Source organism: Schistocerca nitens, chromosome 6 (genome assembly GCF_023898315.1).
Source record: "Schistocerca nitens isolate TAMUIC-IGC-003100 chromosome 6, iqSchNite1.1, whole genome shotgun sequence".
Taxonomy (NCBI): Eukaryota; Metazoa; Arthropoda; class Insecta; order Orthoptera; family Acrididae; genus Schistocerca; species Schistocerca nitens.
The window spans coordinates 114,178,500-114,200,953 of record NC_064619.1 but is presented as its reverse complement, the minus strand read 5'-3'; the positions used below and the strand labels follow the sequence as shown (position 1 = coordinate 114,200,953).

The 22,454-nt window shown below is 40.8% G+C and overlaps 1 pseudogene; it reads right to left on the bottom strand.

Annotated features, from left to right (window-relative positions):
- Positions 1 to 21,507: 21,507 nt before the first annotated feature.
- On the bottom strand, positions 21,508 to 21,625 carry LOC126191880 (5S ribosomal RNA; annotated as a pseudogene).
- Between the last annotated feature and the right edge of the window lie 829 nt (positions 21,626 to 22,454).

The following is a 22,454-nucleotide window of genomic DNA, read 5'->3' as shown; positions in this document are numbered from 1 at the left end:
GGCGCAAGCAGATAAATCACAAAGTATAACTTACATATCTAACCACATCAGCACAATTAATCAGGTGACAATTATAATTTAAATAAATAAGCACAGCTGGCACATAATAAAAAAAAATATGACGTCAGTGAAAAAGCATAGCAGCCAAGCGATGCATAATATATACAAATAACAACCCTGTTCATTAGTCAATCATTGTCAAAACCAGTTAATATGCGTAAGCACGTCGCTTCACTAGTAAATTCATAGAACATGAAATTAGCACAAAGTATGAATCACGTAATCGCAAGCAGCAAATTATGTCTAAAGTACGTACCTAAGTGGAATTATGTTACCTGAAAAATAAACTCAATTAATAGTTACCATTTTTAATTTATTACTTCTTTTTCGGAATGACATTCTTCCTGAAAATTTTCTCCAAAGCAAGTCGTCTTAACGTCGGACACGCACAGAATTTACCTGAAGGTCTTAAATATTTTATACAACCGTATCCTGAAAAATACTGAACGTTAATAACATAATTTATGAAGTCACTCTAGCTTTATACAGAATTTATTCGGAGAAATTAAACTGTGTATTTATTTACGTCTGTCAGTGCATTCGCACTGAGCGCTCGATCAGCTGTAGGCGCGTGACGTAGGAAGTGATTGTTTGCGGTCAACGACTGCCTTGTGCGGCGCGCAGACTGACTGTTGCTTTGAGTATGTGCCGCCGACAAAGACAGCGCGGTATCCTTGTACTCTCTCTATGTTTACGTATAGCTATTAGTTTCTCACAAGTATGTCATTCCACAAAAATTTTAACGTTTGATATATGATGTATTCCTTTAGAGCGTCGTGATTTAAGAGTTTCTACTTCAACAGTGTTATCATGAATAATTTTGCGAACCCTAAATGGACCGTTATAAAGCAGAAAAAATTTGCGACACAATCCATTTCCTTTGTGAGACAAACGATGAGACTTAATTAATTCCTTCTGACCAACTGACAAAGTTTTTAAACGACCAGGACGTTTAGCTGATTTCTCTCTTCTAGCAGCCGCAGATGCAATATTTTGCAGAGCCAGGTTCACAACTTCAGAATGCCGCAGTTTCCGTGTAGGCGGAAAAGGAACGATTTCAGAAATGCGATTTATCGGTGCTTTATTTTTTAATATCAATAGTGGCGGTAAAGAAGTTGAATCATTAGGAAGTTCATTCAGAATGTTTTGAAAAATATGAAGATACTGATCCCACGTTCTGTGATTCTGATGACAATAAAGACGACACAATTTATTGATTTCCTTCATCCATCTCTCTGAAGCGTTAGACTGAGGGTGAAAAAGTGAAATGAAAATTGGTTTAATCTTACGACGCCGTAGAGTACGAAGCCAAATTTTAGAGCGAAACTGTGATCCATTATCTGATATAACCTTATCAACATGACCAACTTCTTTAAGAAAATGTTTGATGAAAGCATTAGATACTGAACGAGCTGTTGCTTTGCGTAACGGTGTAAAACACACATATTTTGATGTCAATTCTACTGCTACAAAAATGTAGGCAAAACCATTAGTAGAACGAACCACTGGACCGAACAAATCGACTGCAGCCATGTCCTTTAATTTCGCTGGAATGATAGGAAACAACGGTGCTCTGTGAGAAACAGTTGGCGGCTTAGCCATTTGACATAATTTGCATTTGGCAAGAACAGATCGAATACGTTTTTCCATATTACTGAAGTAGCAATTTTCTCGTAATTTATGAAAGCATTTTCTGGGACCAAAGTGCGCATAACTGAAATGTGTGTACCAAATCAATTTATTGACCCACTCATCAGGAATACAAACTAACCAAACAGAGTTGTCGACCGATTTTCGTTTGAAAAGAATGTCATTGCGAACTAAATAATACTGTCTGATCGCTACGCTTTCCTTTCTCCTCCACTTCTCCTTAATGTCCTTCCAGATTGGATCCTTATTTTGCTCCTTAGCGATGTCCTGGAGCGAAGACGAAATAAAGTTCTCAAACGCAACACCTTGAATGTACATCAAACAATAATGGTTTTCTTTGCAGTCCTCTTCAGCACATTGTTTCAAACCCATAGGTGCACGTGATAAAGCATCAGCAACAATATTTGAAGATCCCTGTATGTAAACAATACGAAAATCAAATTCCTGTAGGTACAACGCCCATCGTGACAATCTGCCATGAGTTAATTTTGTCGACATAAGAAATTCCAGAGCTCGATGATCGGTGTAAACCTTAGTATGTCTGCCAAACAAAAATGTGCGAAATTTTGTGAAAGCCCAAACAACAGCCAAAGCTTCAAGTTCCGTAATCGAATAATTCTTCTCTGATTTAGAGAGAACACGGCTTCCAAAGGCAACAGTTTTCTGTACTACAACGCCGTTTTCTTCTATCTCTTGAAATAAATGTGCACCTAGGCCTTTGTATGATGAGTCCGTCGCCAAACAAAAATCTTTAGATAAATCCGGATGTGAAAGAAGTGGGGCAGCAACTAAAGCATCACGAAGTTGTTCAAATTCTGACTGAGCTTCCTCATCCCAACACCAATTAGAATTTTTTCCAGATAATTCACATAAGCGAGGTGTGGCCAAATTGTCCAATCTAACAAAACGTCTAAGAAAATTACAAACACCAAGGAAACTACGAACATCACGTTTTGTGGTAGGAACAGCATAATTACGGATAGCATCTAGTTTCTCTGGATCGGGAAGAATACCTTCTGTAGAAATAATGTGACCGAGAAATTTCACCTGAGAACGACCAAATTCTGATTTTTCCAAGTTCACTGTCATGCCAACTCGTGCAAAAATACGTAATAATGAATCCAAAATTTTGTTATGCTCACTCCAAGAACGTTTAGCAATAAGAATATCGTCAACATATGAAGTAATATTGTCACGAAGATAAACAGGTTAAATTTCATTTAAACTGCGAATAAATGCTGCAGAAGATACAGTAAGTCCAAACGGTAATTTCCGAAACTGGTAACAGTTACCAAAGGCTAAAAAAGCAGTATATTTTCTACAATCAGGGTGGAGTTCTATTTGCCAAAAACTTGCGCGCATATCAATCGTGGATAAAACTTTAATTCCATGGAAATGTTGAAGAAGTTCATCTAAATTTTGTGGACGGTCAGTTTCAGGAATGATGATATTATTTATCTGTCTGGAATCCAGAACCAAACGAATTGACCCATCCTTTTTAAGAACAACGTGTAATGGGCTTGTATAAGGGCTGACTGCTGGCTCAATAATGCCCTGATCTAACATGTATTGAAGTTCATTCTTAACCTTGTCTCTGTAAGCCAAAGGAATAGCGTACGTTTTCCCGCGAAATGGTGTGTGTTCTTTTACTTTAAATAAATATTGTAAGCCTTGTATAGTTCCTGTGTGATGACTAAATACTGTAGCATGTGAAGTCAAAATATAGTGCAGCTCTTCTTTTGCAACGTCATCTGGCACTTCAGCTTTCTTAACCTTTTCATTAATTAATTCTTCGCTATTAATTACATCATCCTTCGCGTCTCTGTATTTATTGTCATTGTCATGAATAAACACATTGTCGTCATAATGCTCAACGAAAACATCAGAAGTAAGAAACCTTAAACATTTTGTATCTGATTCTGATCTTGCTAAACACTCGAAAAATTTCAAACATTTCGGCATTCCGGCAACAGTCAAATTCACACTTCCTTCTTTAAAGTTCAAAATTGCCTTATGTGCGTTAAGAAACTCCATACCTAATATAATCTGTGTACTGAGTAATGGAACAATAATAAAATTAGCAGAAAATTCGTATCCTTGACAAATGAAATTTAGGTTGGTCTGTTGTTTAACTTCTACACCTTTTCCAGAAATCGCTCCTCGAATTGTAGTTTTAGAAATAGGTAACACAGGACAGGCAATAGTTCTTTCACATATACGAAAAACTGATTCACTAATGACGTTCAATGGGCTCCCAGAATCTAAAACTGCAGTGAACTTATTCTTACCCACACATACTTCAATAACAGGATGTAAAAATGCGTCTACATTATTTTCCTTTTCATCTAGCAAAATGTCTCTCATGTCTTCCAGGCGTACGTAGTGTAAAGTCGTAGTGTCATTACTTTCTGAACCGTCTATACTGCTGCCAGAAGCCGAAGCTGCTAGTCATTGTCGATTGTTTGCGTCACGTCTTTGATTATTGCCGACATTTCGCGGATCAATTTCTACTATTTCCACTTGTCTCTCTGAATTTCTGTCACGCGGAGGATGCCAATTAGGTCCTTCCTGTCTGTTAGATGCAAATTCTTGGTTGTGTCTGTTATTAAAATTTCTGTTTTCCTGTCTGTCTGCATAACTACTTCTTGTATAATTTCGACTGTCACTTCTGAAATTATTGTTAGACCTACTACCCTGATTATTTCTGTAGTAAGAATTTCTATTACTGTATGGATAATTTCTGTCTTGATGATACCGACTACTGTTTCCGTATGAATGATCATTCCGGTAAGAATTACCGTTATAATTGTCTGTGTAATCTCTGTTAGAACGTCTGTTATTGTCATAAGGCTGGTATCTATTGTCCTGTCTGTTACGTCTGTCATTCTCAAAGTTACCCATATAACGCCCGTTCCGATCACTATCCCTTTTCTCTGAAAATCTATCGTAATTACTGTTACTGAAAAAGTTACAGGAAGTCCCGTCGTCGTTGTCATATTCAAGTTCTTGTAACAAAGTCTTAAAAGTCTCAATGTCGTCTTTACATCTTCCGGCTAAAGCAATTTGTCTTATGGATTGTGGCAGCTTAGTTAAACAAATGCGAATTAATTCAGTCGGGCTGTAAGGGTTGGAAAGGAACTGATTCTTTCGAATCATGTCTTCAAAATATTCTGCTGGGGTGCGGAACTCAGACTGTTTGAAATTACGCTGCATAATAAGACTGTGTTTGACTCTGTCTTGCGTGTTTTCGGACCAATATGCCGATAGAAATGCATGATAAAAATCATTTAGGTTATTACAATCTCTAATGAGTGCGCGCATCCGCGTCGCCGGTTCGTTTTCTAAATATCCACACATAAATTCCAGTTTGTGACTTAGTGGCCAATTTGGTGGGAGTGCATACATAAATTGATCTAACCATGCACATGGATGTATGTCATTCTTAGAACTGCGGAAGATCTTAAATTTCCGAACAGTCAAAAAGTGTTTATAGTCAAAGTTTTCGCCTCTTGGCGACAAAGACCTACCGCGTCTGTCCCAGTTTGAATGTCGATTATTGTCAAGTTCGCGCGCCTGGCGCTCTCTTGTTGCGTCCCGTAAATGAAACAAATTACCCTCTTCAAACCCCCCTGGTATCTGTGATTCTAAATTTCTTTTGCTGTCTTTTCCTACGATTTCGCCTTCAATTTGTTTGACTTGCATTCGTAATGCCTCAAATTCCCTTTTAACGCGTTCATTAAATTTTCCCTGATTTTCAACATGTTTATTTATGTTCTGGTACTCTTCGGTTTCTGCAAATGGTAATGGAGCTGTATCATCCGAATCTCTGTCCCCATGTAAACTAAGATTTGTCAATTTATCTGAAATTTCCTCAACTCTTTCCGACAAGTCACCTATTTTTTCTCTCTGTTTACCCACGTCCCCCGTAAGTGTCGCGACTCGGGTTTCAGTGTTGACACATTTGGCAGTCAACTGTTCATATTGCTGTGTTAGGTTATTTAATCTGTCATTTGGTACCGATTCCTCGATTCTCTCAAATAATTCTTCCTTATCGTGTGCACGTTGTAAATTTAACTCTGAAAATTTTTGTACTATCACGCGATCTCTTTCTTCCTGTTCTCTATCCTGTTCCCTTTGTCTAATCTCTACTGCAATTAATCTATTATTGTGAGCATTCAAAATCGGTTGTACTTCTTCTCTGATTTCTTTCTTTAATTCATCTTTCATATTTTTGAAACACGTCCCAATTCGTGAATCTAACCGTGTTTCCATTGTTCCCATATCAGTTTCTAAACGTGTTGCCAAAGTTCCCATCTCTGTTTTAAATTCAGATCCTAACCGTGTTTCCATTGTTCCCATATCAGTTTTAATTGTTCCCATCTCAGTTTTAATTGTTCCTATCTCTGTTTTAATTGTTCCTATTTGTGAGTCTAACCGTGTTCCCAAATTTAATATTGCACTCATCAACTGCTCCGTATTAAATGGTTCAGAATTCTTTTCGCCCCTAACATATCCCGCGAAACCAACTTCTTTCGTCATAGCTGTAAAGCTATCTGTGTTCAATACTATTCCAGAATCTTCTGTCATTAATCTCGTATTCTGTGAATTTTCTGATTGAGAAAAATTTTGAAATGGTTCCGGACTATCTTCCCGACTTATTAAACTGTTTTCCACTTCATTATTCATGATAGTGTTTTCCTCTGTTGGCGAGTTCGCCATGTTAACAATTTCGTCATTCTCACGGTCCATCATTTTCGCCTTTTTCATTGATCGCGTAATCATTTACAAAAAAATACAAAACTCGTCACTGTACGAAAATTACACACAATGACTCTTTATCTCCAACAATACCATTTACACGAAATGTTTCCTTCAAACACGCTTAACGAACAATTGAAATAATTGCACTAAATTGTCAAACGCGTATACAAGACAACAATCAAATTCAGAGAAAAAAATACCATTATAAGAATGACAATTACCAAATCTACACATGCAAAACAGACTATAATTACTAAACTACAAATTACTACAACAATGCTACTGTCTACTATTTTCACAATCAGAAGATTCCAAGGGACGATCCTGGCAGGGTCGCCACGTGCATGGGGGCTTAATTAAATGAAATGAAAATAATTTTAATTTTTTTGTAGCTGTTTATCCGTTTACGCTGTGTCTCGTAAACGGTTGGCCCTGACTGTTATTATTACGCTATCTGACTGCTTAGAACAACAACAAGGAATGAAATGGAAATTTTCATTAAAACAATTAATTAATTAAGTCCCCAGCAACTATAAAACCAACGCAACAACAAGCACAAGAGTAACTGTTCTGTGTGTGGGAGTGTGACTCAACGTACGCATCTGGCACGGTTCTTCTTCAACAACACAAGAATTTTTAAATAACATTTATACTGAATTAATTAAAGGAAATAAAAATACCATAATTACTCAAGAGAACCACAATTACACTAATCCAAGAACACAAGCCAGATGCTTTGTTGACTGAACCTGTAATGACGCATTATTTAAAACATGGAAATAATGAAAAATAAATCAAGTTTCGTTACCTTCATATATTGACCAAAATCACTCTAATCATTACAATATATCTCCACACCGACTCGCTATTACCACATCTCAACAAGAACTTAGCATCACATCTCAGCAAGCACTCCCTACTAGCACATCTGAACACGAACTGACTACTACGAGTCCTCGACAAGCACTGACTACTACGACATCTCAATAATGACTGTGCCAGTGGAGGCGGAGGAACAATGCTCTCTAGCGATCTCTGGCGCTGTGGCTCAGTGTAGCCACCTTTCACTGTGCCACAAACTCCTCTTCTCCCCAATCCTATTCAGTACCTCCTCATTAGTTATGTGATCTACCCATCTAATCTTCAGCATTCTTCTGTAGCACCACATTTCGAAAGTTTTTATTCTCTTCTTGTCCAAACTATTTACCGTCCATGTTTCACTTCCATACATGGCTACACTCCATACAAATACTTTCAGAAATGACTTCCTGACACTTAAATCTATACTCGATGTTAACAAATTTCTCTTCTTCAGAAACGCTTTCCTTGCCATTGCCAGTCTACATTTTATATCCTCTCTACTTCGACCATTATCAGTTATTTTGCTCCCCAAATAGCAAAACTCCTTTACTACTTTAAGTGTCTCATTTCCTAATCTAATACCCTCAACATCACCCGACTTAATTCGACTACATTCCATTATCCTCGTTTTGCTTTTGTTGATGTTCATCTTATATCCTCCCTTCAAGACACCATCCATTCCGTTCAACTGCTCTTCCAAGTCCTTTGCTGTCTCTGACAGAATTACAATGCCATCGGCGAACCTCAAAGTTTTTATTTCTTCTCCATGGATTTTAATACCTACTCCGAATTTTTCTTTTGTTTCCTTTACTGCTTGCTCAATATACAGATCGAATAACATCGGGGAGAGGCTACAACCCTGTCTTACTCCCTTCCCAACCACTGCTTCCCTTTCATGTCCCTCGACTCTTATAACTGCCATCTGGTTTCTGTACAAATTGTAAATAGCCTTTCGCTCCCTATATTTTACCCCTGCCACCTTTAGAATTTGAAAGAGAGTATTCCAGTCAACATTGTCAAAAGCTTTCTCTAAGTCTACAAATGCTAGAAACGTAGGTTTCAGAGTGCACAAGGAAAAAAGCCTTTTCAATTAGACACCTATACTATGTTGATGGATGTTCTTAATTAGCAACAGGGATAGTTAACCTAAAGCAATATGACACCAGATACTGTATCTGTAAGAGACTCCATTGTTCCTAAATGTGAAAGTGTTGAAATATGAACTTTTAAGTTATAGAACACTGATACTGCACACAAAAAGTAAATGCGAGAAACCGTTAATTTATAAGATTTCAAGAACTGCTTATTTATTTGTTTGTATTTTTACACACAATTCCCGCAACGCGTAAGCAGCACGAGGTGAGAATGGTGGTTTAATTAGGGGTTTTATAAAGAGGAGTAGCCACACATTGCGAGCCCTAGATTTTCCATTACTACAGGTGCTAACAGCTTCATAATGATGGTAAGCATGTAATACAAATTATTTGTGGTGTGAACTAAGATCGCTCTGCAGATGCTCGTTCAAGGAACTTGTATTTCAAAATGGTTCAAATGGCTCTGAGCACTATGAGAATTAACTTTTGAGGTCGTCAGTCCCCTAGAAGTTAGAACTACTTAAACCTAACTAACCTAAGGACATCACACACATCCATGCCCGAGGCAGGATTCGAACCTGCGACCGTAGCGCTCGCGCGGTTCCAGACTGTAGCGCCTAGAACGTATATTTCAAGTCAAATAACTGAATCAAGTTTAATTAGACGCATTATTATCAAATGTTGTAGTTTGTAACATATTCTGATATCAAAATGGATTTATATAGTCGAACTGAATTGAGGTCAGACGATAAGAAAACATATACTACTGAATCTGGAGTCATGTGCGAAAGCGCAACTATGAGGATGGCACAAGAGAACATGTTGAATATATTGACTAAATTAGAATCTATTGTAGGAGTTGTTACCTCAATTGTTAAAGGGAAACCTGCATGAGCAAAGAACGCAATAAAGAGAGTAATGAAGGAAACAGAACTGCAGAAAAGTCAATACTACAGAGTCACCTGCAGATGAACAAAATCTAACGGTAGATAAAATAAATACAGTAGATTTAAAAATGGAAAGGATTGTCCCAATCATAGCCGTGCAGAACCGCTTAGCTAGAGCAATCTTCATTTAATGAAAGCATTGTAGAACTAGACTGAAATTTTTACTCTACGGCGGACTGTGCGCTGATATGAAACTTCCTGGCAGATTAAAACTGTGTCCCAGGCCGAGACTCGAACTCGGGACCATTGCCTGTGAGGACGGGGCGTGAGTCGTGCTTGAGTAGATCAGTTGGTAGAGAACTTGCCCGCGAAAGGCAAAGGTCCCGAGTTCGAGTCTCGGCCCGGCACACAGTTTTAATCTACCAGATAGTTTCATTGTAGAACTATGTCGCCGAATTGATGATATCACGGTTAAGATAAAAAAAAACATGTTGATAGAAGCTTGCCTTTCACATCACTTTCTTCTGTTTCTGGTTATTAGAAATATAGCTGCAAAAAAAAGTTTTTTTAACGAGGTCAGATGTGTCCTATTACTAGATCAAATACGCATTCAAGAACAGACAAACGTTCGAAATTGCCTTCCTTACGCCATGTTATGTAAGAACTGTAATTTTTAGTATTTAAAGCACCTGTTGCTTGAACACGACAGAAATAATGAACAAGAAGTAAACGCAAGCGGTAGACTGCTAATGTTTTGGGCTATTTGAGACGGAGGCAGGCTCCGGCCAATCTGCCTTCAAAGCAACGTAACAACGCACAGCGTAAGTCTATAGCGCCACTCCGTTCTTTTTTTTTTTACCCCCATGTGAAAAAACAATGTTCAGTAACAAAAGAAAGATATAAACGTTGGCAGATGCGATTCCGAAATGAATAACCCTGTTTATTTCTGCACCCAACTTAGCAACCAATCGTATCGATGTCTAAAAATTAAATGGTTTCTACCATCTACAATATAGTAGAAGAAGATTCGCATTATTCTGTAGGCATTCTTTTGTCTCCTTCTTTTCGAAGACGGAGACAATGCCACAGAAGGTAGTTCTTGTTTGTTATTAAAAACAAGAAAACGCTTTATGTTACCTAGTCAGATACTCACCATTACAATTCGTTGCAATTCACATTATTACGAAGTGGTGTACTCACCGTTATTAGATCATAATTTTGTATGCCAAAGACAATAAAACAGTAAGGCAATTTAAAGAGTTATTCCTTTGTCTACGGTCTATTATTGATGCAAGAGACTTTTATGTTTCCACAGCCACGTCCATAGCAACCAACTAAATATTTCATTATCATTCTATTACTAGTTCCAAATTAGAGGCTGAAAACTAAATTCTGCCCGAACAGGGATGAAGGCCCAACCGCACGGACCAACGGCCGTGTCATCCTCAGCCCATAGGCGTCACTCGATGTGGATATGATGGGGCATGTGGCCAGCACACCGCTCTCCCCGCCGTATGTTAGTTTACGAGACCGCAGCCGCTACTTCTCGGTCAAGTAGCCCCACAGTTTGCCTCACAAGGGCTGAGTGTACCCCTCTTGCCAACAGCGCTCGGCAAACCGGATGGTCACCCATCCAAGTACTAGCCCAGCCCGACAGCGCTTAACTTCGATGATTTGACGGGAACCGATGTTACCACTGCGGCAAGGGAATTAGAGGCTACACAGTACATATTCATTTAATTTTGGTGGGACAAACTAGGCAAAGAAAGTATCAAAAGAATAAAAAAGAAAGTAGTAAGAAGAATATGTAAGCTAGATGAATAAAGGAATACTACAACCTCTCTCCTTTTTTCTCTGTGTGTGATACTCTCGCTAGTAAGCAGTAAGCTTACCAGTGTAGTACACCAAACCCCTGAGTAATTATCTTTTTTGTTCACGTTGAAATCAGAACCGTGTAACCTGTGTTTTGGATTATCAGTAGTCCCTTTGAAGATAGTGGAACCACTTTTGAAGGAAGCACCTGAAGATGGATTCCAGTGTTTCCCTTCTGGGATTGTAAAATACGATGGTTCTAGACAGTAAAAACTGAAGTTGCGTGGTGCAGATAAGATAAAGTCAATACTGCGCGCTGTCGTGTAATAAATATCACTATACATTACTCTTTTCCTACATCTCGTGTTTATGAATTCTTATCGTAAATTGAGATTAAGCAGTACAGTTTTTAGCTTTCTTTACAGCACATCCTTTCGTCATATATACTAACAACGATATTCACCGTGCTACTTTAAACATATACTGGGGTGTTTCCTTCCTGCTGAGAGTGAATTCTCTTAATCTTTGTGGAATCTAGTTACAACTAATTACCTAGTTCTGAAAATTGCAACAAAATACCAGAAGACATGCTTACTGTCCACCAATGTAACCAATTTTTCAAAACGAAATAAACTAAATACGACTACAAAAAAAATCCAAAAAAACCTGAAATAAAACAAGCTGTATGATTGTAACGTTTCATTTTTTCAACAGTTTCATTTCCATAATATGCATATAAAATATTAGCCAATTTTTTTAAAAAAGTACATTTTGAAGGAGAAATGTATTTAAATAAAATTTTCAAGTGAGTTTTTTTCGCGCAACTTTTTTCCTCGCAATAAAAATATGAATAATGTGTCTGCTATGCATTTACAATGCAAACTTCACGATATCTGCCCTGTAATATTCAGTTACTTCTTACAGTTAGCAAACTATTGCACTGAATAAAAGTTCAGTGACCCTCTCCTTTATTCAATAGCTGGGATGAGTGTCGTCGTAACAGCCGTCTGCTTCACGTCTGCTGTGCAGCGAGCTACCTTAATTTAAGTATTAACTGTATTTTTCTTACTTGTCACTTCTTCTTCCGTGTGTTTTTGCTTTTAGGAAGCTTTAATTGTCGAGTGCTAGTAATAGTGTTCCATAGATTCCGTGTTTGTTTTGAATACAGTCAGAGAGAGTCCCTTTAGTCAGCCATAGTGCCAGTATTGCTAGTGTTTGTTTTCAATACAGTCCAGAGACAGGTAGTGCTATTTTCATTGTTTTCTACAAGAAGTGGCTAGCAACCACAGTTTAGTCAACAATCAGCCGCCTTTAGTGAATTATCAGTCTAGTTAAAAGTTGATTGACTCTATATAGTAAATTGATTTCTTAGGATGGATAGGATGTGTGACTGCTGTGTACGGACGCAGGAGGAGCTGGCCACTGTTCGCGAACAGCTGAACGTGTTGATGGCCGCGGTCAGCCTTCAGTCTGCTGCCACGAAGTGTAGCGGCAGTGGGGAGTCTGGTGCGCCGCATGGTACAACCCAGGTGTTACATGCTTCACCCACTGTCTCTGCTGTCGAGACATCTTCTCGGGTACCGGGCGCGGTTGGGCTATCCCCAAGGGGGGTGGCGGGTTCAGCGGCGTTCGCGGCGCACGAGGCGGAGGGTCAATGTGGAGACTGGCCGTGTGGCATCGCCCGCTCTGCCTGTGAGTGGACATGTGGCCGATCCTTCAGCAAGGTCCGAGCAGCCACACGGCGGGAGGGGTTTATTAGTTATTGGGAGCTCCAGCGTTAGGCGGGTGATGGAGCCCCTTAGGGAAGTAGCGGAAAGGTCGGGGAAGAAGGCCAATGTTCACTCTGTCTGCTTGCCGGGGGGTCTCATCCGAGATGTGGAGGCCCGGCCGGCGGCGATAGAGAGCGCTGGGTGCACCCGACTGCAAATTGTTGCTCATGTCGGCACCAAGGACTCCTGCCGTCTGGGTTCAGAGGTCATCCTCAGTTCGTACAGGCGGTTGGCGGAATTGGTGAAGGCGGAAAGCCTCGCTCGCGGGGTGGAATCTGAGCTAACTATTTGTAGTATCGTTCCCAGAACCGATCGCGGTCCTCTGGTTTGGAGCCGAGTGGAAGGCTTAAACCAGAGGCTCAGACGATTCTGCGGAGATCTGGGGTGCAAATTTCTCGACCTCCGCTATCGGGTGGAGAAATGTAGGGTCCCCCTGAATAGGTCAGGCGTGCATTACACGCCGGAAGCGACTACAAGGGTAGCGGAGTTCGTGTGGAGTGCGCATGTGGGTTATTTAGATTAGAGAATTCCCTCCCTAGGCCCGACAAGACGCCTCCTGAGACGCGGCAAGGTAGGAGTAGGCAAAATGCAACAGGGAATATCAATATTAATGTGCTAATAGTAAACTGCAGGAGCGTCTATAGAAAGGTCCCAGAACTGCTCTCATTAATAAACGGCCACAACGCCCATATAGTACTAGGGACAGAAAGTTGGCTGAAACCAGACGTAAACAGTAATGAAATCCTAAACTCAGATTGGAATGTATACCGCAGAGACAGGCTGGACAGTGAAGGGGGAGGGGTGTTTATAGCGATAAGAAGTGCAATAGTATCGAAGGAAATTGACGGAGATCCGAAATGTGAAATAATTTGGGTGAAGGTCACGGTTAAAGCAGGCTCAGACATGGTAATTGGATGTCTCCATAGGCACCCTGGCTCAGCAGCTGTTGTGGCTGAGCACCTGAAGGATAATTTGGAAAATATTTCGAGTAGATTTCCCCACCATGTTATAGTTTTGGGTGGAGATTTTAATTTGCCGGATATAGACTGGGAGACTCAAACGGTCATAACGGGTGGCAGGGACAAAGAATCCAGTGAAATTTTTTAAGTGCTTTATCTGAAAACTACCTTGAGCAGTTAAACAGAGAACCGACCCGTGGCGATAATATATTAGACCATCTGGTGACAAACAGACCCGAACTATTTGAAACAGTTAACGCAGAACTGGGAATCAGCGATCATAAAGCGGTTACTGCATCGATGATTTCATCCGTAAATAGAAATATTAAAAAAGGTAGGAAGATTTTTCTGTTTAGCAGAAGTGAGAAAAAGCAGATTACAGAGTACCTGATGGCTCAACACAAAAGTTTTGTCTCAAGTACAGATACTGTTGAGGATCAGTGGACAAAGTTCAAAACCATCGTACAATATGCGTTAGATGAGTATGTGCCAAGCAAGATCGTAAGAGATGGAAAAGAGCCACCGTGGTACAACAACCAAGTTAGAAAACTGCTGCGGAAGCAAAGGGAACTTCACAGCAAACATAAACATAGCCAAAGCATTGCAGACAAACAAAAATTACGCTAAACGAAATGTAGTGTGAGGAGGGCTATGCGAGAGGCGTTCAATGAATTCGAAAGTAAAGTTCTATGTACTGACTTGGCAGAAAATCCTAAGAAATTTTGGTCTAATGTCAAAGCGGTAGGTGGATCAAAACAAAATGTCCAGACACTCTGCGACCAAAATGGTACTGAAACAGAGGATGACAGACTAAAAGCCGGAATACTAAATGTCTTTTTCCAAAGCTGTTCCACAGAGGAAGACTGCACTGTAGTTCCTTCTCTAGATTGTCGCACAGATGACAAAATGGTAGATATCGAAATAGACGATAGAGGGATAGAAAAACAATTAAAATCGCTCGAAAGAGGAAAGGCCGCTGGACCTGATGGGATACCAGTTCGAGTTTACACAGAGTACGCGAAGGAACTTGCCCCCCTTCTTGCAGCGGTGTACCGTAGGTCTCTAGAAGAGCGTAGCGTTCCAAAGGATTGGAAAAGGGCACAGGTCATCCCCGTTTTCAAGAAGGGACGTCGAACAGATGTGCAGAACTATAGACCTATATCTCTAACGTCGATCAGTTGTAGAATTTTGGAACACGTATTATGTTCGAGTATAATGACTTTTCTGGAGACTAGAAATCTACTCTGTAGGAATCAGCATGGGTTTCGAAAAAGACGGTCGTGTGAAACCCAGCTCGCGCTATTCGTCCACGAGACTCAGAGGGCCATAGACACGGTATCACAGGTAGATGCCTGTTTCTTGACTTCCGCAAGGCGTTCTATACAGTTCCTCACAGTCGTTTAATGAACAAAGTAAGAGCATATGGACTATCAGACCAATTGTGTGATTGGATTGAAGAGTTCCTAGATAACAGAACGCAGCATGTCATTCTCAATGGAGAGAAGTCTTCCGAAGTAAGAGTGATTTCAGGTGTGCCGCAGGGGAGTATCGTAGGACCGTTTCTATTCACAATATACATAAATGACCTTGTGGATGACATCGGAAGTCCACTGAGGCTTTTTGCAGATGATGCTGTGGTGTATCGAGAGGTTGTAACAATGGAAAATTGTACTGAAATGCAGGAGGATCTGCAGCGAATTGACGCATGGTGCAGGGAATGGCAATTGAATCTCAATGTAGACAAGTGTACTGTGCTGCGAATACATAAAAAGAGAGATACCTTATCATTTAGCTACAAAATAGCAGGTCAGCAACTGGAAGCAGTCAATTCCATAAATTATCTGGGAGTACACATTAGGAGTGATTTAAAATGGAATGATCATATAAAGTTGATCGTCGGTAAAGCAGATGCCAGACTGAGATTCATTGGAAGAATCCTAAGGAAATGCAATCCGAAAACAAAGGAAGTAGGTTACAGTACGCTTGTTCGCCCACTGCTTGAATACTGCTCAGGAGTGTGGGATCCGTACCAGATAGGGTTGATAGAAGAGATAGAGAAGATCCAACGGAGTGCAGCGCACTTCGTTACAGGATCATTTAGTAATCGCGAAAGCGTTACGGAGATGATAGATAAACTCCAGTGGAAGACTCTGCAGGAGAGATGCTCAGTAGCTCGGTACGGGCTTTTGTTAAAGTTTCGAGAACATACCTTCAACGAGGAGTCAAGCAGTATATTGCTCCCTCCTACGTATATCTCGCGAAGAGAGCATGAGGATAAAATCAGAGAGATTAGAGCCCACACAGAGGCATACCGACAATCCTTCTTTCCACGAACAATACGAGACTGGAATAGAAGGGAGAACCGATAGAGGCACTCAGGGTACCCTCCGCCACACACCGTCAGGTGGCTTGCGGAGTATGGATGTAGATGTAGATGTAGATGTTGTCGATTGCAACTGTAAAGCGTATGATTTTTGATTCATCCTGCATAATGAAAATCTGCTTTGCTTAGATCAGCTTCCTTCATTATTGTCAAGCTGTGAGACTTTGCTGATGTCACTATGCTGCAACAGCGTTTCCAATAATGCTCTCAGCTGTTCGTATTTTATAGTTGTTTTTAGTCCTATGTATGTGTATGCTGATGAGCCCAGGACGCGCACAAAAACAAAGTTGTTTAGCTGTCTTGTGCTTCTAATTCGGTCTAATAATACTTGTTCATGGGATATCAAAGCGTATCTTGAAATCTTAGTTCAGCGCAAGTAATTTTTCTTCAATCAACATGGATATTAATACTTTCCTGTAGTCAAGAAAAAAACGCCAGAGAAAAAAGTCAAACGACTGTCAAAAAAGCCATACTTCCGGATCCCAGGTAAATAAGTCATTTGGCTGCTAACTGGTATTAAAAAGAAACCAGAATTAGCTCTGAAAAAGCTGGTTTTGCTACATTATACTTCCCATTGTAGCAGGTCTTGTCACCACAAGAAGCAGCAGAAGCAGCGTGCATCCCCTGGCGGCTAACTCTTCCAGTCGCGTGCACAGTGCCGGGCATTAAACGCCACACCTCGTTTGAGGTACCACTCGATTGACTACGACATTAATTGTCTGCTCGACTGTACATATGACCGTAAAGCGTGCACTGATCGATCGTTTTATGCATCAAATACTGCCGCTTCACCTCGCTAAGCTTCCACAAACTTTGGCAGTAAAACTTAATTATATGTGTCTTCCAGTTATCTATTATGTTTGGCTGTAAGTCTTGTATCTGTTTACATTAAATTTCACTTTTACTAAAAGCAAAGTTTCCGCTACCTGTTGCAGTCCTCGAAACGTTTGCATTCACTCCACTTTATCTCGAAATAAATGTGACTAGAAGCAGAAAGCTTTGTTTACAAAATGATTTATCCTTGGATATCGCAGTTTCGGAGGCGACGTACTGTTAGTCGCCTAATGTGGAAGATGTGGCTTGCTGGACTCAACAGTCCACGTTGTTTTAGTGAGTTATACTGACGCTAAGCTATTCATCTTTGGCTCGATAGTGTAGAAGGTGACAAGAACCCAGCTAAGAGCATTTCGCATGGTTACGAGTACGTACTAAAACGTAATGCTTCCGAATTATTTATGAGAAAACTCTTAAACCTTCTTAAAAAAACGAACATTATTAACATTCTACAGCTTTGTTCTTCGCGTCTACATATTTATGTCTCAACGTAGTCACCCTGGCGACGAACACGTTTCTCATAACGAGGGACTAGTTTGTTGATAGCGTCAGTGTAGAATCTTTGACTCTGTTGACGGAGCTGCAACAGCAACTCTTCTTGCACTGCTTGATCATTATCAAAGTTAAGTCCGCGACGGTGTTCTTCAAGTTACGGAAACAGATGAAAATTGCACGGCGCCAATTTACGGCTATAAAGAGGATGATCGATGATGGCGAACATAACCTGTCGGTTTGTTTCAGATGTCGTAGCCCTCGTGCGTGGTTTGCATTCTCATGCTGAAGGAAAGTGTGCTCCATGTGTGATCAAACTCTTCGAAATCTTGATTTCAGTTTTCTGAAGGTCTCTTATTCACCGACCTAGTTACGTTACACATCATTGTAGCCCTTTATAGGCAGAACATTCCAACTTGAGTCAGCGAAGCAGGGAAGTCGACGGAGCAATACACACTAAATGCAATACCTAAATCGACATTGAGAAAAGAATAAAAAATTCGGAAGCATTATTTTCAGTACGCCCTCGATTTTACTTACATTCACGTATATAAGCCGACTTACGATGTTTCGTTTGTGTCCTAGTAATAATCACGTGTTTCAGATAAACTTGCTTCGGTAATCTAGATCCTGAAAGTTCCGTAATACATAAAGGTACTCCTCAAGATCCGACCCACAATGGACGTCTTCTTTTATCGCGCCCTACAAATCCTCGAACGCCAAGCGCTCCTCCTAGCCTTTCGGATCCGCTTACCGTCCCTCACCCGCAACCTCTACCAACTTATAAAATTATTGACCCTACTCTCCTACCACCGAATATTCGACGTTTACTACCAATCCCCTCACTTATCCTGGTACTCTGCCGCGCCTCTATCACCACATTCCCCCAACACAACACCTCTATAATCTCCGCGTCCTCTGCCAATGAAACTTTAATCTCCTTCTCGACCATGAAATCCGCCCTGACATATACCTATCCTACCCGATCTAGGAGATCCCTACTAACATCCTCTTGTCAGTGCTTCTTTCTCCCCCGCTCTTCTCTACCCACTTCCTAAGCCTCGATTCAGAACTTCATCACTCTTCACTCTCCCTAAATCCGTCCTCCACACATCCACCCACACAAACACTACTACAAACTACGCTTGAATGCTACATCCCCATTATACCCTTATCCCTGGCAATCTACACCCACCCATCACTTCACTCATCTATGTGATGATGATGATGATGAGGTCCCATACTCCCAGGAGCATAGAGGACGATGCGGGAGACACGCACCGCCGACTAGGCAAGGTCCTAGCGGAGGTGGTTTGCCATTGCCTTTCTGCGACCGTAATGGGGATGAATGATGATGATGAAGACGACACAACACCCAGTCATCTCGAGGCACGGAAAATCCCTGACCCCGCCGGGAATCGAATCTGGGACCCCATGCGCGGGAAGCGAGAACGCTACCACAAGACCACGAGCTGCGGACACTCATCTATGTATCTGTTATAATATGTCAGAACTACGGCCTATTACCTTTTAACTTATCTAACAGTTTCTTTGTTTCTATATATCCGTGTGCAACAGTTATTTTCCATTCAGCTGTGTCTATATTTTAATTACTCAACAAAACAAACTTTTGTATTTTAACTTACGAAAGTGACGATCTGTCTTTTTATTGTGAAAAACATTCATTTCTTAAGCTGCCATGTCCTATTTCTGTATTATGTTTTAAAGGTTTTACTCTTATGTGGATGAAGCGCGAAAAATTGCATGGCTCACAGACCACCCCACGCCTAGGAGGCGAGGATGATGAAATAAAAATAACAAAAAAACAAAAATAATAGAAGCTTTACAAGTTAAAGGGCGTTTGTTGGGATATACTGTTTACTTTCGAACGAAAAACGTATTTTGTGATATAGCTTCAGCTGTAATTCACATCCGTGGCATACACTATTTTATGAGGCGTATCCTAAATTAAAAAGCAATTATTTTCCCCAAATTTAACTGTATATCTTTGAGAACAATCGTGTATTTTTCAGAATTTTCGGGAGTTATCAGTGTGTGCATAAAATATTTCGTGAGTTATAGTTACTGTAAGATATATTAGCTATAAGAAACTTATCGTGTTACATTTAGTTGTCCCTTGCAACAGGAGTTTATATTGTCTGCATTAACTATAAATTTGCGCTATTTTCGAGTCTGTTATTGACAACAACAACAACAAAAAAAAAAGCTTCGGGAAATCAGTAACATTAATCCCAGGCTTATTCGTTGTCATAACATAAATCTCTTTTTGGGTGTTGCTAAAGGTAACTGGTCGTACTTGCAGCATAACAGATCCAGAAATTAAAAAAAATATATTCCTTTGGGTACTGTTTAGTAAAACATTAGATTAGTGCAGTTCCACTGTAATACTGCTCTAGTTACGGAATGAGTGAGTTCGTGGTCGTAAGCAGCTGGGAATTGTCCTGACTATTCTCAAGCGATTAGAAGGAGCTGTGAATAGGTGGTTGGAAGCGCTACCGAGAGATATGTACCAAAGATACCAAAGGTACTTTAAGTACTACCCTCTGCTGCGGGTACCATCTACTCTACAGGAAGTACAGAATCTATCTCTAGTCATCCAGCTGACTTTTAATGGCGTTTAAGCGGAGATCTTGGAGACCTGTACAAAGGAGTCAAGGACCTGGAGAACTCAGAGTGTTACTCCCGTCCCCTTAACCAACCAACCAGTTCGGGTTCCTGCCTTCCAATGAAACTGAATCTGAGACAGTGAGTCTCATTTAACTTGTTAGGAAGCCTGTGTACCACGTCAAGGAAAAGCAAACGCAAAGGGGTAGGGGACCTATTAATCATCGACAGTTTATAAATGCAGCGAGGAAGTAGCAGTAAGGGATAGGAAGGAACACCAGGTCCATTCAGTGTGTATGTTGAAGAGATTGCTCTGGCTGCCACTGAGCGAACAGGCGCGAACCAACTGCACATTTTGGCGTACGTCGGAGCAATCGACGTCTGTCGTCTGGGCTCCAATGGCATACTTGTACCATTCCAGTTATTGACAGAGAAGCAAGTGAACTTCACTCTTACTCAAGCAGCTCGACGAAGCTCACCATCTGCAGCGTTGCCTCTTAATCAAGTGGAACTCTTGAGCCAGAGACATGGGAGACTCTGTGACAGACCATGACTTCCTAGACCTGCACAACAGGATTGAGAACTGTAGGTTCCCCCTAAAAGGGTCAGATGTTGGCTATACATTGGAGACTACTACTCACCTAGTTGAATGTGTGTGACGTTCACAGAAGGTTTTTTTGCATTGAACGTCTCAGCATACAGTCCAAATAACGAAAGCTGTAGGAGATCTGGAAGCGTCAGTATAAGAAACAAAGAAATGTCTCCCACTGGCGAGAGTACTAAAATCCAAGTGATCCACTTCCGAAACTTGGCAACAAAGTGGCTGAGTTTGAAGCACCTAAATAATAGTAAATCTCACGTAAATACTAGCTACTTAAAGCTAAGTAAAACCTGAAACTGATAGCGGTGGGATTTTGGTGAAAATTTAACTGCATGTAGAAGGAGAGGCTAATGGGAAATGGAAATGGAATACATGTCTCAAAGAAAAGAAATTCTAATCCACAGAGATAGAAATTGAAGCTGCTTGCAAGGTTATTTGGACAACACTCAGCACCAAGAATCGACATAAACAAATTGGATCTTTCTCTCAATCACCTAACTCAACCCTCCCCCCAAGCAGCACTCCGTCTCCAGACCACAAGTGGCCCATCGGGACCATCCGACGGCCGTGTCATCCTCGATGAGGATGCAGATAGGAGGGGCGTGTGGTCAGCACACCACTCTCCCAGTCGTTATGATGGTTTTCTGTGACCGGAGCCGCTACTAGTCGGTCGAGTAGCTCCTCAGTTGGCATCATGAGGCTGAGTGCACCCCCAAAAATGGCAACAGCGCATGGCGGCCTGGATGGTCACCCATCCAAGTACCAGCCACGCCCATCAGCCCTTAACTTCGGTGATCTCGCGGGAACCGGTGTATCCACTGCGGCAAGGCCGTTGCCCCCGTCCCCAAGCTATTACCGAAAACTATAGAGGGAATCTCAGTTCGTTAGTACATATGTGCACCAATAACTCTGTCGTCATCAAAGGAGACTAATCACCCAGCAATAAACTGGGAGAATTTCAGTTTTATAAGTGTTGGCGTAAAAAGAAGTCCTGTGAAACATTACTACATGCCTTATCTGAAAGTTACCTTAAAAGGCCACTCATGAGGGAAATGCATTGAATCTAATGGCAGTAAACAGACCTGACCTCTTTGAGGATGTCCACGTCGAAGCTGGTATCTGTGACCTTCAGGCTGTTGTAGCATCTATGATTACCAAAGAACAAAGGGCTACTAAAACAAGTAGAAAAGTGTATATGTTCAACCGTATCTGTATGAGGCTCGTGTAACATTTAGCTCTGGACAGTACCATGTGGAATAACTGTGCCTCAAGTATAAAAGAATAATTGACTATGAACTGGACAAATATGTACCCAGCAAAGCAGTACATGACCGGAGGTACCCTCAGTCACTGAAAAGAAACTTTAAAAAAAAGAAGTACTACTGTATATAATAGGTGTAAAGGAAAGCATAGCGCTATAGACACAGATGCTGAACGAAACGTGTTTGGCTGTTAAGAGGGCAATGTATGAATCCTGCAGTGACTACCGTAGCAGAATCTTACCGACAGATCTCTCACAAAAAGCAAAACTATTTCTGCTCATATGAAAAGTCTTCAGTGGTACTTAAGTTACTGGATGGATGAGACAGGTGACGACAGTTAAGACAAAGGAGAAATTCTGACTTCCGACTCCACACGTTCCTTTACAAAGATCCAGGAGTAACTG